Here is a 17,322-nt window from a genome sequence, read left to right on the forward strand (position 1 = left end):
AGACCAGACACAATACAGCATCAGGACAGGTCTGGGGGAGCAACGTGAGATGAGATGGAGGTGGCATGGTTGGGGTCAGGAAGGCAGAAGAGACTGACCTTGATGCAATAAGACTGGTGAACACTCTGCAGGTATATCTGATCTACGTAAATCTGATCTGCGTATCTGTAAGTATATTTGAATGTACTGTCAATTGTTAAGTGCTTAAAACATTCAAAATGTTTTAAAATTTAGTCTCTTACTTTAGAATCCACAGGCACACGCTGAGTTTCATAGTTCAGATGGCTTTGGGACACCAATAGAAAACTTGAGCTAGGTGGAAGTAGTGGTGGAAACAGGCAGAGGGGATGAATGATGGTATAACAATGTGCCACTAACTGCCTTCCTTAAGAGAAGATAAATGAGTTGCTTCCTCTCACTCTACTTCTCTTATCCTACAAATCTTTCCTTCTGCCCAGCCCTAAGCATGAATAATCATACATTAGCAGCACTTTGTACACAATTTCCATGTGCCAGACAAATGACTGTATTTAGACACACTTTGGATTTTAAAAGCTCTTAATAGGGGAAAGAATGGAGTCCCAGAGCCTTGAAGATGGTGAGACTAGACCACCTCGTTGACTAACCTATATCCCAAAGTTCTGCCCCTAATCCTATTCCTTTTCCCCACATCCTATGAGCAGGAGATAACATATAGTTTAGCACAGTGACTGAGATTAACTGAGACAACTGAAATCTCTTCTGCTTTCCTCATTTCCCTCATTCCCATCCCATGGGGAAGACTAGCCAAAAAGTGGGAGGGAGGAGGGAGAAGGGAAACAGATTATTTAGGAGCAGGGTTCCCTATGGTCTCACCACTGCTTTATCTTTACTTGATGGGGCTAAGGACTAGAGGAGGTAGGCACTTCCAGGAGAGAGAAAGGACAATTTAAACTTGAAAGGGTTTGAGGTAGATTTAGGCCCTTAGAGAAGTGTCAAGAGAGACTCACAGTGTCCAGTAACAGAGAGAGAGAGACAGTGTTTAGGGACCTTAGAGGACCTGTCTCTTCTCCTATTGATTGGAATTCATAGTGGTTTTCATCTGGTTCTATACCCTAAGCTAGGTAGTTGCCCCAGAACCTTTCCCCCACTCCTCCCTTTGCTCTCTCTCTCTCTCTCTCTCTCTCTGTCTGTCTTTCTCTCCCCTTGGTAGCTAGAGCATAGCCTGGGATGTGTTCATTTTCTTGGAATTCTAGTGTTTGGGCAGCCAGGGACCTGGAGAATGCACTATATCAAAGCAGACAGGGATGATAGAGTAGGTAAGTAGATAAGATAGAGTGGGCAAGGCTTACGAGAGGGCTCCTGGAATCACCCAGTGCATCAAGGAAGTGGATCGAGGAAGACCTGAAATAGAGATGGATCCTTCTCCCTGAAGCAGTTTCCAAGGAACCAGAGCAGCAATTCCTCATCTTGAAGAGGCCAGGAGAAACTACAGAAGTAAGTTGAGCTCTAGAGCACTGAATGTCATGTAACCAGGGAATACATGGTGGAGAAACTTGTGAGAAGAAAGATAGTCCAAGAACATCAGTGAAATAGGGAATGTTGCCAGTTGAGGGGGGAAGGCTGGTCATAGTTGGGAAAGGTATGGTCCTGTGGTCTTATGAGTGGAGGATTTGCCCAAAAAATGTGGGTGGGGAGAAAGGAGATAATGTAAGTGGTAGAAAACAAACTAGTTTTCATACCATAGAGTGAGTGTTTAAATATTTTGACTTAGACCCCCAAATTTGACCTTGTTTCTAGGTGTTCCTGATGGCTACTACCTAGGAAAAAATCTTGGACTTTGATATCTGGACATTAGAAAAAGGAGGTAGGAGATGGTATTTCCTTAAAGGTACCCCTCGGTTTACTTATGATAGACCATTCCCAACCCATGCATATATATATATATATATATAAAATATATGTAATATACATATAATATATATATTATATGTTGCCAATATAACTTTTAATTGACTTTTTCATAGCAAATACTGTTCTTAGGGTCAGGAGATGGTATAATAAGCCAGGAAGTGTGTTCTCATAGAAGGGAAGGATGGGTAAGAGGTATAAAAGCATGTTTTCACACTTGCTCTTTGATTTTTCCAGAAGATGTTTGATCCCTCGGTTCCAGGTATATTAGCCCATTCCCCCAGAATCCTATATTTTGTCTTCTGTCTCTTCCTCAGCATGGCAGGTCTCAGATTCATGCTTTGGCAACTAAGACGCAGTATTGCTGGAAGCATAGTGCCCAAGTCTGATGGTTTTTAGGATGCTTGTTTTCTGAGATAAGGTGGGTAGGGTAGATCCTAGAGGATCTCTGTGCTCAGTCCCTTCTTCTCCTTCTCCTTCTGGGAGCTGAGGGCTTCTTGACTCTCAACTAAAAAGACTGAACTTTTCTACATAGAAATGCTAAAATAACTGACATTTAAAGTCCTCCAGATGGTCTGGCTCCACTCTACCTCTTCAGCCTATTTCTCACCTCTTCCTCTACATTAACTTTCCAAAGCAGCCAGACTGGTCTTTAACATGACCAGTTAACAGTCACACATGTTCCTGCCTCTCTGCCTTTGCCCACACAGTCCTTCTCATCTGGAATATAGTCCCCATTTCTCTCCATTTATCTAAGTTCCATATGTCCTTTAAAGCCCATCTCAAGTCCCACTTATCTGTGAAGAATTATTGGCTCACCTTATCCAAATTGCTCCCTTCCCCTCCTGATATCCTTACATTATATCCCTCATTTTGCATTTATTATGAGTTAATCACAATGGATCCAGTGGCATATGCTCTATGGTAGAAACTAGAAATCTTTTAGTCTCTATGAGGGTGCAGATTAAACTATATCTCGCTCACCTGTGGGCCAGCTTAGCTAAGTTTGAAGTGGCATCACTGAAGAATTGTCCACCACAGGATGATATTTTTTTTCTCACATTAATTCATGAAAACTGTTGATTAACACAATGAAGGGATTGTGCTGTGCATTGAAAGAAAGAATACCCTCACTGATGAAATCAAAGATCTGATAACTAATGAATCATCTTTTTTTTTGTTTTAAATTTTCTGATTATCTTGTGAGTTCCTTGAGATTAGAGGATATATTATTCATTTTTGTATCCTTTCCCCCAAAGTGCTTAGCTAAGTAGATGACACACTAAAGTTGTTCAATAAATTATTGATGATGATAACAGTACTTATGAAAGAGAGAAAAATATGAAACAATATGTAATAAAGTTTATCAATACCCATCTTAGAATGTGTCCCCCAGAACTAAGTATGATATTCCAGGTGAGATCTGTCCAGATGAGAAAAGGGATGTAGGATTATAGATTAAGAGCTAAAAGGGAGCTTAGAGGTCATCTAGTACAACTCCCTCATTTTATAGAAGGAAATGACTTCTAGAGAGGGTAAACAACTTTCTCTAGGTCATCCAGATATTAAGTAATAGAATTGCAATTTGACCCTATGCCCTCTGACCCCAAATCCAGCTCCTTTTCACTAATATTACATCCCTCTTTCTGGACACTGTGTCTATTTATACAGTTTAAGATTCCATTAACTTTTGATTGGCACTTCCTATTATTGAGTTTGTACTGAGTTTGCAGTTCACTAAAAATCCTAAATCTTCTTCACATAAATTGCAGTCTGGCCATCGCTCTCCTCCATTGTACTAATGAAGTTGATTTTTTCAATCCATATATAGGATGTAATGCTAATCTCTACTGAATTACATCTTATTATAGTCAACACATCGTTGCAGCCTGTCATGATCTGTTTTGGATTCTATCATTCAGCCCCTTTGTTATATCCCTCCCAGCTTTTTGTCATCTTCAAATTTGCCATCCATTGCCTTTATCTAAATCACTGATCAAATTATTAAACAGGACCAATGACAGATTCTTGGGGCACTCCACTAGGAAATTCCCTCCCAGTGAATGTTGACTCGTTAATGACATTATGACTGTCTTCAACGATTTTGAAGGACTCTCATGCAGAATAGAGATTACACTTGTCCTTCTTGGCCCCAAGGAGAATTAGGAGCAATAGATGACAGTGGCTGGAAGATAATTTTCTGACTTGATATAAAGAAAAAAAAACCTAACTACGAAAATAGCTATGATTATTAAAACAAAACTAAAATTGGAATGAAATGTCTTAGTAGATAGTAGATTTTCACTCTCTAAAAGTCTTCAAGCAAAGACTTCATGACCACTTGTTTGAGATATTATTCCCTGTTCAGATATGTGTTGAACTAGCTAGAAGTCCTCTTCCTGTTCTGAGGGTCTGGTGATTTTGTGTCCCATTCCATAGGCTTGGGGCTGGCTCTTAACTTATCCATTCTTTTAGATAAGAATATATACTCCTTACATTTAGTTCATTAGGAAATATTCACCAGGTATGTGACACTAAGTTAGGTATTAAATTGGAAACTGCTTTAGGTAGTGAGATCAAGATTATTACTGATTTAGCCTTTTAAATAATGTTTTCCTTTCATTCAAGTTCATTTTGACTTGAACTAGTCCTTGCTAACCTCCTCTGCCTCTGACATCCAGGTGGCCAACTGTCAGAGTGAACTTGGGAGTAAGGGCATGGAAAGGTAAGGGTAAGGATAAATAAGAGATAAGAATTGTTAAGCCTGGAGAGAAATAGACTTGTGAGTCTATTTCTTGGCTGTCCCCTTGTCAAGTCAATTTAAGTTCCACACACATTTATTAAGCATTTACTGGCACTGTGCTAATTAGAGGATATAAAAGCAAAAATAGTCCCTGCCCTTAAGCATCTTACATTCTAAAGAGGAAGACAACAAGAAAACAATTAAATGCATGCAAGGTATTTGCAGAGTAGATGTTTTGTACAAGATGTTGTCACAGACGGGTTGATGATGCCTGATTTTCTATCTTTGACTAGAGGAAGAGAAAAAAATCTCCACATACAGAAGAAGGGATAGCTGAGGGCTGAAAATCCTTGACTGCATGGTGGCAAGGGGACAGACTTGTTAACTATTAGAAAGCCTCTTTTGTGATCCCACCCAGAAGCCTATCTTATCCTCGCCCTCATTTTGTTTTCCCAGTGGATATTCAGGCAGTAGGAATAGGAAATGAATGATGACTATGGGCATAGGATAGGGACAAGGTACATACAGACAAGACTTTCTTCATCAAAGTGACCTTTCAAACACAAAAAAACAAAAACCCCAAACCTTACAAACTCCAATAGCAGTGGAAGATGCTGGTTTTCACTTAACTTGCCATTTTTGTCCAGCAGATGGCGAAAATACCACTGGTGGTTCTTTTTGGAAATCCTTGGATTGCTTGACAAGGTAAGAGGTGTGGGTGACCAACTTTGGTTCCTTGGGCTGATGTGCAAAGTGACTGTTCTCAGCATGTGGGGTCACCTGCATCATCTTCAGCATCACCTGTTATTCCCAGACTTCTTCAGTACCGATGGTAGGTAAAGGCGTTCCTGTTACCATTACCCCAATCCTTCAGGGCAAAGTATTCATTATTGGAATGAAAACTTGTTCACATAGCAACAACAATAAAAAAAGAATAATTAGCATTTCTAATGGTCTTTAAAATTTCCAAAGTTCTTTACAAATATTATCGCATTCACTTCTCACAACGAAATTGGGAAGTAGGTGATATTATCTCCATTTTACAGATGCGAAAACTGACACATGCCAAAATTAAGAGACTTGCCCAAAGTCACTCAGCTAGTAAATGCCAGAGGGAGGATTTGGACTCAGGTCTTCCTAACTCCAGGTCAGTTGCTCTATCCCCTGTCCTACCTAGCTCCTCACATATGGACCAGGAAAATCTCTCTACATACTGCTGCTGTTACTAGACTGTGACTACATAAGAAACAGCTTTTTTCAACCAGCCCATCCAGTGACAAAGAAATAAACATTGTAGGATAGCAGAAAGAATTGCACACTTGGAGTCACAAGCCCTGGGCTCCAGTCCTGGCTTTGACGCGGTACCTGGAGGAAGCTAGGCGGCTCAGTGGATAGAACACTGGGTCTGGAGTCAGGAAGACCTGTTCAGACACTTAATAGCTGTGTGACCCTAGGTAAGTCACTTAACTTCTATTTGCCTTAGTCCACTAGAGAAGGAAAGACAAACAACTCCAGTATTCTTGTCAAGAAAACCCCACAGATAGTACGGTCCTTGGGGGTCATGAAGAGTTGGACATGACTGAACAATAGCTGATTGAACTTAGTCAAGGTTCTTAATGTCCCTGAGCCTCAGTTTCTTTATCTGTCAAATGAGGATATTAATACTTACACTGCCTGCCTCACTTGAGTTGTGGTAAGGAAAGAAAGCATTTGTAAAACCTCAAAGTACTATAAAAATGTGAGTAATTATTTTTAGACAAAAATGGCAGTCTTATTCTTTCCACCCAGCATGAAGTGGTATTTACCCTGGTTGGATTTATTGAATACATTTCAGATCTAATTAAAAGTGATATTATGTGGTAAGAGGTAATGATAATTTAAGGTTACGTCTATAGTTTTTTGTAATTTCTAAATTTCTTTTCTTACAAAAACTCGGCATGAATATAAACATCCCTATTCTCAGATGGGGAAATTGAAAAACATGGAGGTTTGATGCCTTGTCCACCATCACATAGATAAAACTGACAGAGCCTAGATTCTAACTTGGGTCTTCTTTTAAAGGTCATTCCCATATAACTGGCCTTATGATTCTCCTGAAGCCAGGGTCCTCAGTCCAGGGATTTGGACTGGATGACCTCTGGGTCCCTTTCAGCTCTAAGTCTATGATTCTATGATCAAACGATTTCTCCAGAGCTACATTTTAACTATGCTCTTTCTTAACTATTAACTATTTCTTCCCCCAAGGGCTCCCTCATTGGCCCCATACCCCATCCCCTTCCACTGATTCTTTGGAAGTTAAAACCTGAGAGGCCAGTTCAACGTGGGGTCCTATTCTACAGCCCAGTCTTTACTTGCCTTCTTCTGGACAGTAGAAGAGAAAGGCTGAATGAAAAATGATTGACTACAACACATTATAGAGCACTAGATTTGGGAAAACGAACAAACAAACATTTGTTAGAATCCAAGTTCAATTCTTAATATTATTTGACCTTTGGCATATCCAGGATGGGGAACTTGCAACCTTGAGGCCACATATAGCCATTGAGGTCCTCAAGGGTGGTCCTTTGACTGAATCCAAACTCCACAGAACAAAACTCCTTAATAAAAGGATTTGTTCTGTAAAACTTGGACTCAGGGCTATACTTGAGGACCTAGAAGGACACATGTGGCCATGAGGCTGCAGATTCTCCACCCTTGGTATCACTTAACTTCTTTAGGCTCCATTTTCCTTGTGTGTAGAATGGAAGAGCTAGATTCCAGCTCAAAATCATATATTTCTCCATAGTCTGATCATTCTATAATCCAGCAGTCCTCTCTGTAGGGTTTACAGAAGTCTTTTCTACAGCAGAGTGGGTTGAGAAGTGGACTATAGATGAGGTCCAGTTTTACTCAGTTCTCCCTGCCAAGAATATTAAAATGCCACCTCATATTGCCTTTGGGCTCCACTTCTGACTCTCTAAGTTTCACCATTATTTCCAAATTACCTTCTTACACTGGAAGATGCCTCTGCCCATTACCCATTCCTCCCATTGGTGAGTTCCTCCTTGAGCCTCCATTTTGAGGAAAGACTTAGGCCAGCCATCCTTCACTTTTCTTTGTGCTCTACATCTTACTCTCTAGACTTTATCACGATACCCCAGCAAAGGGACCCTCTCCTCCCACCTAGTCACCAATTATCAGCTCCCTTTTAATTGGTGCCAACTGAAGGCAGAAATAGGCCTCCTTTTGGCTTATATTTGCATTCCTAGCACATTCTTAGCACATTGTAAATGTTTAACAAATGCTTGTTGACTTATCCAGTCCCAACTCTGTCAGTAACTTGCTATATAACCCTGGGCAACTCACTAACTCTCTCTGGGCTTCAGATTCAAAGCATCATTGAATTGGAGAACATAGTGAGGTTATCTGGAGCAACCACAACCAAAATATTAATTTCGTTGGCGTTATCTTTTTCAAATTGTCCAGACATGAGGACTCACTACTTTTGGGTTCATCTCTAATTCTTTGGATGGTTTTCCTTATGTTGAGCCAAGTCTTCCCTTCTATATCTTTAGTGAATCAATCAACAAAAACCTCCTAACAAACACTAAGCACCTTCTATATGCCAGGCACTGTGCTAGGCACTCGGATATGAAAATAGAAGTTTGGTCTCTGACCTCAGGGAGCTTACAATTTAGAGCAGGTTAACTTGTGCATCTGTAGGGAAATATGTAAAATATTTAAAGATGTACATCTTATAGAAAGAAGCATAAAACAAATACAATATAATTTCAGAGGGAAGACACTTTCCCCAGCAGTTAGAAAAATCAATCAATAAAGGCTTCGTATAGAAAATGGTGCTTGAAGGAAACTAGGATTTCTGAGAGATGGAGGTGAGAACAGAATGTATTCCAGGCATGGTGGACAGTCAGTGCGAAGACAGGTGGGAGATTTGAGTGTGATGTATAAGTTTCATCAAGAAGGCCATTTTGGGTTAACCACAGAGTGTGTGAAGGGATGTCATATATTATAAGACTAGAAAATATGAGTTGTTGCCAAGTTGTGAAAGGTTCTAAAGCATTGTTTCCATAAACACTGATTCTCTAGGTTAAAAATGAAGCCACTGGAGTTTATTGAGTAGAAGAATGCCATATTAAGACATAGTTTAAGAAAATCACAATGGTAGCTGCATACTTGGAAGTGAGGTGAGACTAGAGTCAGGAAAACTAATTAGGAGCCTACTGAAATAGTATAGGCAAGAGATGATACAGGGCTAAAGTATGCTGGAGGTTGTTTGAGTAAAGATAAGAGGATGGATAGAAGAGATTTAGGTGGTTGAAAGGACAAGGTTTGGTAACTGACTGAAAATGTGGGGTAAGGGAGATTGAGGAATCTAGTATGACATGGAGGTTTTGGACGTGAGTGACTGGAAGGATGATGAAATACAGATATTTGGAAGAAAATTTGGCTTTGGAGAGAAAGATAATAAATTCTGTTTTGCACATGTTGAGTTTGAGATATCTCCAAAAAACCTAGTTCAAAATGTTGAATAGGAAAGTTGTTGATGAAGCCTGGATATAACGATCTAAGAGTCATCTGCAAAGGGAGGATAGTTATCATGGGAACTGATAAGATCTTTGAAAGAGAATATTGTATTTGTTCTTAATTCTCAAAGAGGACAATGACATCAAGATGATGACAGGACTTGCAGTTGACTTTGATTTGAGTGAGGGAGGGCTGTGCAAGGTCATCAACCTCACTTCCTTCTCCTGAGCCATCTGGGTCCAGTGGCCTGATGTTCATCAGGACGACTGGAGATGGCCCAGGATGCACTGGGAGACCCTGGTTCTTTCAGGCTAAAGTCTTATCACATTCTCACTTTGAGTGAGATACACTCATTCAGTTAAAAGAGAATATAGAGAAGAAAGTAAAGAGGACTCAGAATAGAACCTTAGATTCCTATGCCTGGAGACACAGACATAGTTAGAAGGTTTGATGAGAATGATAATCTGGCAAAAGAGACTGTAGGAAAGACAGTGCCAAAAAAAAGGAGGGGAGAAGAGAGTGCCCTGAAGGAAAGGGTGTTCAACATTGCAAAATTCCACAGAAACATGAAGAAGGATGAGGATTAAGAAAAAGTCATTATATAAGGCAATTAAAACACTATTGGAATTTTTGGAGTTTTAGCTAAGTGATAAAGTTGGAAGCCAGATAGAAAGAGAAATATAGACGTTTAGAGAGATAGACAGACAGAGAGACAGACAGACAGCTAGCTAGCTAGCTAGCTAGAATTCATTAAACACTTAATAGGCACTGCTCTAAGAGCTAAGGATACAAATACAAGAGAATCAAACAGTTCCTATAGTGGAGGAGTTTGCATTCAAATAGGGAAGCTGGTTGGGTTAGGATGCAGAATGGGGAGGAAGAGGAGGGCAGAAGGTAACTTTGTGCAATGTAATTGGTGAGGAGGTGGAGCAGGCCAGAGACTGAGTTATACTGGGAACTGGGAGTGAAGGTGGCAATAGGTTGAAAAGTGAGAAAAGGGGAAGATCTGCTTTCTGGGGCTAAGCAGAACAAGTTTTCAAATATTTGCAAATAACTATCACTCATTCAACAGAAATTCCTTAATTACTTTGGCACATTGATTTTTATTTCACAAAGCTTAACTTCTAATAAATGTGCAAAAATATTGGGAGCATCATGTTTCCAAGTCTTCACTTTTCCAGAAGAAATATTTAGTTCCTTCCCTTCATCTTATGACATGGTTTAAAATCTCCTCATTATCCTCAATGACTCTAACTTATCTTTCTTAACAATGTGACTAGAACTAGAACTAAAAACCAGAAAAAAAAGGGAAAAAAGTCACATGATAACTTTATTATATATTTAAAAGGAATAGCAAGTTGTCCATAATAGATTTGCAATTTCATGTGCAATCATTTTTTTTTCTATTCTACTGTTTATGGATATGCTTGTTTTGTTTTTTAAGTCCAGAATAAAATAAACAAATTTAAAAAAATAAAAGCAATGGTCCAGATGTATTCTGTTCAAAATGGAATACAGCAGCACAATCATGGCTGGTCCTTTAGAAACTTCCATTGCCCTAGTGTATCTGAAGGTTCACGTTTACCTGTTTGGCAGCTACATTGCACAGTGGACTCTCATTGAGTCTTACCATTTGTAAAGTGAGGTAGTTAGCCTTATCTAGCCACTGCCAAAGATCTCTTCTTGTGCTATATACAGGAGCGCTGTGAGGCTCAAAGACATAATGGATGCAAAACACTTGTCAAACCTTAAAATACTATGTCAATGCCAGTTATTGTTGTTTTTGTTATCACATATGTATTCTTCCTCAAATACAGACTTTCCTTCATTAGTAGGGGGCCGTAAATCCCTTTTCTCAACCCTCTATGATTGCTGAGATTCATCTCTAACTTGTCTTCAATTTTCCTTTCTGTCCAATGCTAGATCAGATCCATTCTCCCTATGACCTCGTTGTGGAGCACCCTCTCCTAGATGGCTTCAGTATTGCAGGCTTCCTTTTTGACCTCAGTTTCATCAAGATCTACTTGAAGAGCAAGCAGAAAGAGCTGAAGACTGATCATGGCTATCCAGAGAGGAGAGATGGTCATTGGCAAGGGGTATAGCATGGAATCTATGACTAAGAATCTCTAGGCATACGAGTCTATAAAGAGACTTCATAAGTATTATTCTTGAACAGGAGGACATTTCCTCAAATAAGGGGTAGTTTTTAAGTAGGGTTGTCCACTTTATGAAATTATGGATCAGATTTTATTTATATTCCCATATCTTCTCTCTTAGGGGGTCAATAAAATGATTCCAAAGAATGGGAGAGAAGAGGAGAAATTAGCCCCTTGGCCTTTAAACCTTTCCAGAGTAAAGTACTTCAAATTGAATTGTGTATCCTGGGAAATTTTTCATTCATTCAACAAATCCTTTATACACGCCTACTTTGTGCAAGCACTGTACTAGGTACTAGTGACTCAAAGAAAGCAAAAAGCAAAAACCAACCATTGCTTTCACATAATTTGCTTTCTATTGGAATGTTTGACCCCTAAAAAATATCAGCCTGGACTAGATTTCAAATATAGGAAAAGAGGATGGGTTGGGGAGGGATCTTCCTTATTTAACATTTTGGGGCATGTTTCTAATGAGCCTTTCAAGTGTCATTTTGTATTGTGGTTATTCTTGTCCATGCTATATACCCCTCGGAAACTGTACTCTCTGTGAGGGCAAAAACTGCTTTCCATTTAAAACATTATATCTCCTCCAAGACCAAACATGGGCATCTGAATATATTATGTCCTTAATAAATGCTTGTTCAAAAAAGTTACATTGTATTGAATTGAATTGGGATCAGCTGCGATAGAAATCCTTTCAAACTGAGAATGTTCAAGGGTTTATGGGTGTTTCTATGTGAATTAATGTGTGGGGGTGGGGGTGGAAGGGAGGGTATTTCTACACACATTTCTACAAATGTTCCTCTCTAATTTTGCTATGTGGGATAGAATGCTGGATTTAGAGTCAGGAATACTTGAGTTCAAATAATACTTTCATTGGTGTGTCCATTGGCAAGTCAGTTAATCTCTCTAAATGTCAGTTACTCTATTTGTAGAATGAGGATAATAATACTATAAAAGCAAGGACTCCAGCATACACAGGAGGGCCTGCTGAACAGGTTCTTAGATCTACTTTTCTGAAAGGAAAACAGCTTTTGAAGGATCAATAATCACTTTAATCGAGTACACATATCATTCACTTAGTTCAGGGGGAAAAAGACAACACCCTGAACTTCAGAGAAAAATACAAATGACAGGACTTCCAACTCTCTGACCATAAGCAATACATACATATTTACCAGAGAGAGAAGCACCAACATCGGGGTTTTCAAACCAGGGGGGCTTCCTTCACAGCTTCCCAGAGTTTTGTCTGGCCAAACAAACCCCTCCAATGAGTAAGCCCCCAAATAAAACCTCACTGCAGAGTATGTATACACTTTTCAGAGCCAGAGGGCAGGACCCTCTGACCCAGTGCCTCAATAGAAATTAACATAAGGTATTGACACCTATTAATGTGTGAAGATCTTTAACTCTTCCCCCTCCCCCATTAACCCGAAATTACAATTACAAGTACTCATATTCCTTAGTCATCAAACTCCCAACATTTGATTTTGAAAATGAATGGGAAATCATCTGTGAATATTTTTGTGATTCTCAGATCTGGTGGGTCAGTTAAAATGTGATAAGTAACTCATATTTCCCTTTGGTTTTTTCAAGATGAATTTCCATATTAACATTACCTCAATATTCAGGAAAATAAAAGTGCTATTACAGATTAGGAAAGGCTATTTAGGGTCTATTTAGCTTGGCAATTAACTCAAGGCTGGTAATTAACTCAAGGCCAAGCAGGGCCATATCCTGTGGACAAACAGTTCAGGGTGAATTTCCTCCAGATTATACAGGATATGAACACAGCCCCCGATTTTCTCTGTACTCCCCCATTTCAGTGCCTGGGCAGACTTGCTTGTATTAAGACAGTGCCTAAGAAAAGGCTGTCAAACTCCTTGGAGACACATAGAACGTGCAACCTGTCCATGTGCTCTTTAAGCTAAGATTGGGGAAGAATTAGTCATTCGCAAGTTAAGGGCTAGCATTAACCCAAGTGTTTGTGGCAATCTTCTTTTATTAGTGAAAAAAAATCCACACAAAAAGGAAAAGACTTTTCTAGGGCTATATCATATAATAAAAGTGATAATGATAGTTCATACTAGTGTAGCACTTTGTGACCCCTTCTTTCACTGTAACTCAGTGAGGTAGATGATGCAAGCATTATTATAGTGATTTTACAGATGAAGATAAAAAATCAATGAAGTTAATTAAAGTTTTTTAATTGGTCTACATGGTAGAGACAACTCAAAAGTAAAGCATCTGATTCTAAATCCAATGGTTTTTTGTATATCATGCTGCTTCTCCATGGCACAAAATATTCTCCCTTATTGCAAAACCTCAGAGTGGAAGGAACTTCAGAGGTCACTTAGTCCAACTCATACCTGAGGATGATTTCTTCATTGGCATCTCTGATAAGCAATTGTGATAGAACTAATATGTACCAAAATTTTTTCCATGTCTCTTCCTCTTCCCTCCTCCAAGAGATTCACTTTCTTTAAAGGCAACAAAATTGTCCCTGAGACCTGATTGGTCTCTTATTGCACCTTGATGAATCTTCCTAGTCATCTAAGGGCAGCAGAGCATGGTTCACATATACTACTGGTGCTGTCTGGTGAAAGCTCCAAACTCTCCACTAAGGCCTAGTTATTAACAAGCTGACAGTAATATCCACCAAATTCTGACATGTAATGTTAGGCTGCCTTGCCTTTCAGCCCTGCACCAGCCTGAATGCTTGCTTCTCCACTAAGATGATCTAATAACATGATTCTCATCTTTAGTCTTAATTATATTTCAGACCTATAGTGAGTCTGTCACAGGAATTATCCAAGCTTCCCACAAGACTTCCCCAGGAAAACATGATTCTATACCCAGAAGGTTGCCAGTTGCATTTATCATATCCCTTTATAGGAATATTCCTAACCTTAGTTATTCCACAGGCAATGCTTTCCTCACTAAGTCCAGGAGTAAGGAGTCAACTGAAATCCAATTCCCAAGGGCGGCTTCTCTTTTAATATATGATAGCTAGTTTTCATTCTTCAAACAAGTGGCATTTCCCTGATCGACACAAGGGGTGTAGTTCTCAACACATTCACAGGCAGGTGTCCCATTACTGATAAAGAGAATAGACTTCTGAATGTCTGACAGGTAAGACTACCTCTCTTGACACGGAGATATTGTTTCTGTCTCACCTGAAGATGAGATGTGTGCCTGATAATAATCTAGACTCAATTTAATTTGTATTTGAGTCTAAGGATGCCTCTCCATTCCCTTGCTAAATTTCCCAGTTTTGCTCATAAAGGGTGTAAACTCCCTGCAGAACCCTTTTATCTCAAAGGAGGATTTACAAGTCAGTCCTAAGATCTTATCTCCTAATGTAAATGTACCGGCAATTTTTGAGTGATCAAATAGATCCAGCAATCTCAGAGAATCTCTTGAGTTGTTTGTCTTGTCCTAATTTTGGTAGGAAGCATTTCCCCAACTCCTGTACCATTTTTTTTTGAACATTCTCATAATGTCATGATATTTAAACTCAGAGTTTACGTCTATTATCACAAGACCACTATGAATTCCTATACTCTTGGCATGATAATACATATCATCTGCCATAGTATATGCATTTTAAATCGATTGATAATGATAGTACTTAAGAAATAGTCATCACTCTAAATTTTAATCACTTAGCATATATACAATATCATCTGGGCGTTTTCTCTGGGTTTCTCCCACGCCTCAATGCTTTTCCTCTTCAATTCTGCCAAGTGACTTCTTTTACATGCCAACTAAATGCCCATATTTTATAGGAAGGCTTTCCCAACTCCTCTTAACTCTAGTACCTTCTCTCTGTTATTTCCTATTTATCCTGTATATAGGTTGTTTGTATGTATTTGTTTGCATGTTAGGTTGTGAGCTCCTTAGGGATTGTCTTTTGCTTTTTCTTGCATTGCCAGAGTTTAGCACAGGGCTGGTTACACAGTAGGTACTTAATAATTGTTTACTGATTGAGAGATTGATTGAAGCAATGCATACTTAGCATATGACCAGAAATAGGTATGTAATTAGTAGCAGTTTACGTAGAGGTAAACCATGGCATTCAGATTAGAATTACAGGTATAGACATATAGTTTCAGTAAACGCATATTTACTGTAATACGAGTAGCACTGAAAATCAGGCTTTTATATTCATCACAGATATTCAGCAGATTGAATATGATAAGAGTGAAATACCCATAGAGAACTGAGGGGAAAATGGAAGCCACAAATAAAACCACAACAAAAGAAAGTTAAAAATAGAAGCAGATTTTTAAAAAAAATCAAGCTGTAAAAGAAAGTGAAGGAATAAAAGTGTTTTTAGAATTGTGTACCAAAATGATAAAAAACATTCTTCACAAAAATAGTAGAAGTCAAGCTAAATTCAGCCTAAAATTCAGAAGCATCAAGAGGAAAATGAATTAAAAGAAATAACTTAATGTAGTTTTCAGAATGAGAGTATCTCCAGTGTTTTTTGTAGTGATTCAAGATCTGTTTAAAAAAAATAAATGGAGAAAATAGATTATTGTTCAAAATCTCTAAAGGAGAGAAAAGAAAAATTTAAAAAAAATCTTTAAACAAGCTTCAGTGACATTGATATTTGTTTACAAGCTAAGTGAACAATTAATTAGGCAGAGTTGTTAGTCTCTTTCCTCTCTTTCCTCCCCACCTTTCCCCACCCACCCCACTTTTTTGTGTGTAGGGCTACTCCTCCCCCAGGATGTAACTTTTTCTCCAACTACTTCTTCCCTCTGGGGAGTGATTTGCTTTCAAAACATGTTATGGGTAATGGTGGATGCCTGATTCAATTCCAACCTTTTAGTTTTCTGAATTATGGCTGATTTGTTCTGGATACCCAGTGAAACCCTAGTGAATGTAGCCGTATACATACATACATACACACATATGTATATATATATATGTATATATACGTATGTGTGTATGTGTACTGTATACATATATAACATATGCATCTTTGGTTCTATGAAGCTGTAAAATGAAATCAATAACTCCTTCCTTTGGATCAGAGCCCCCAGCTACAATCTCACTCTCACAAATCTCACAGTTTTAAGTCTCTCTCCTCTCCCTAGCCATATCCAAACAATGCTGAATTCAAACAATAACATACGCAGCTAAATTCAGTGGGTTGGCAGCTTTACCACAATAATTAACTTGAGAAACAAAGCAAACTTTTAAATACATAAGGGAAATATTCTCCATGCCCTAAGAGATGCATCAGGCTCAAAGGGAATACCCTTCTCACTTAGGACAGAGAGGGAAAAGAGATGGGAAATGAAATCACCAGCCTTGGTCTCCAGTTGGATCACTTATAGTAATATATAGATCTTACCCTGGACATGGGCTTGGCATACATCTTCTATATCTTGGGAATTCTGGTAGCTTTTGGCTTTCCATCAGGTCCTCATAGTGGTAGCTCTTCCATTTCTGCCTCCCTGACCTCCACTCTTCTTCCTCTTGTTATTCCCATTATCACCTTCCCTCACAAGGTCAAGATGCTGGGGAATTCTTATCTGAACCTGCAGGCATCCATCTCCAATGACCTGATCTCACTAGTGACATCTACAAGAAATATGGTCAAGATTTTCATATTATGTATTTGTTTATCTGTCCTCCCTTCTGCCCCCAAACCACCAACTGTCAGCTCCCTGAAAGAAGGGACTGTTTCCATACTTTTTTTCCCTTTTTTTTTTGGTTTGGTTTTTGTATCACCCCTAACTAGCAGACTCCTTGGTACCTAGGAATGCTTAAAGATGTCAATTAAATGAATGAATTCATACCTTAGTGCAAATTAGTTCAGTCAGGTATCTATACCTTTCAAGTAGCTAATTGAAACAAAGCTTCCAAAGTTGGGAGAATGAGTCTTGAGCAGTCAGAGTGAAGCCTAAAATCACTTAGATGACAATAAGAACCAGGAAAAGGGACCCAGAAAGGAAAGTGAGATGAAAGTCTCCTCTGCAATTTTGGTTATGATTT

At 38.9% G+C, this 17,322-nt stretch overlaps 1 long non-coding RNA gene across 1 annotated transcript; it reads left to right on the forward strand.

The window, feature by feature from the left end:
- Positions 1-247: 247 nt before the first annotated feature.
- On the forward strand, positions 248-11,962 carry LOC140533670 (uncharacterized). Its single transcript, XR_011977024.1, has 4 exons — positions 248-1,476; positions 1,780-1,846; positions 5,284-5,338; positions 11,081-11,962. It is a non-coding gene; the product is annotated as an uncharacterized lncRNA (long non-coding RNA).
- Positions 11,963-17,322: the final 5,360 nt, after the last annotated feature.

This window comes from Notamacropus eugenii, chromosome 3 (genome assembly GCF_028372415.1).
Source record: "Notamacropus eugenii isolate mMacEug1 chromosome 3, mMacEug1.pri_v2, whole genome shotgun sequence".
Taxonomy (NCBI): domain Eukaryota; kingdom Metazoa; phylum Chordata; class Mammalia; order Diprotodontia; family Macropodidae; genus Notamacropus; species Notamacropus eugenii.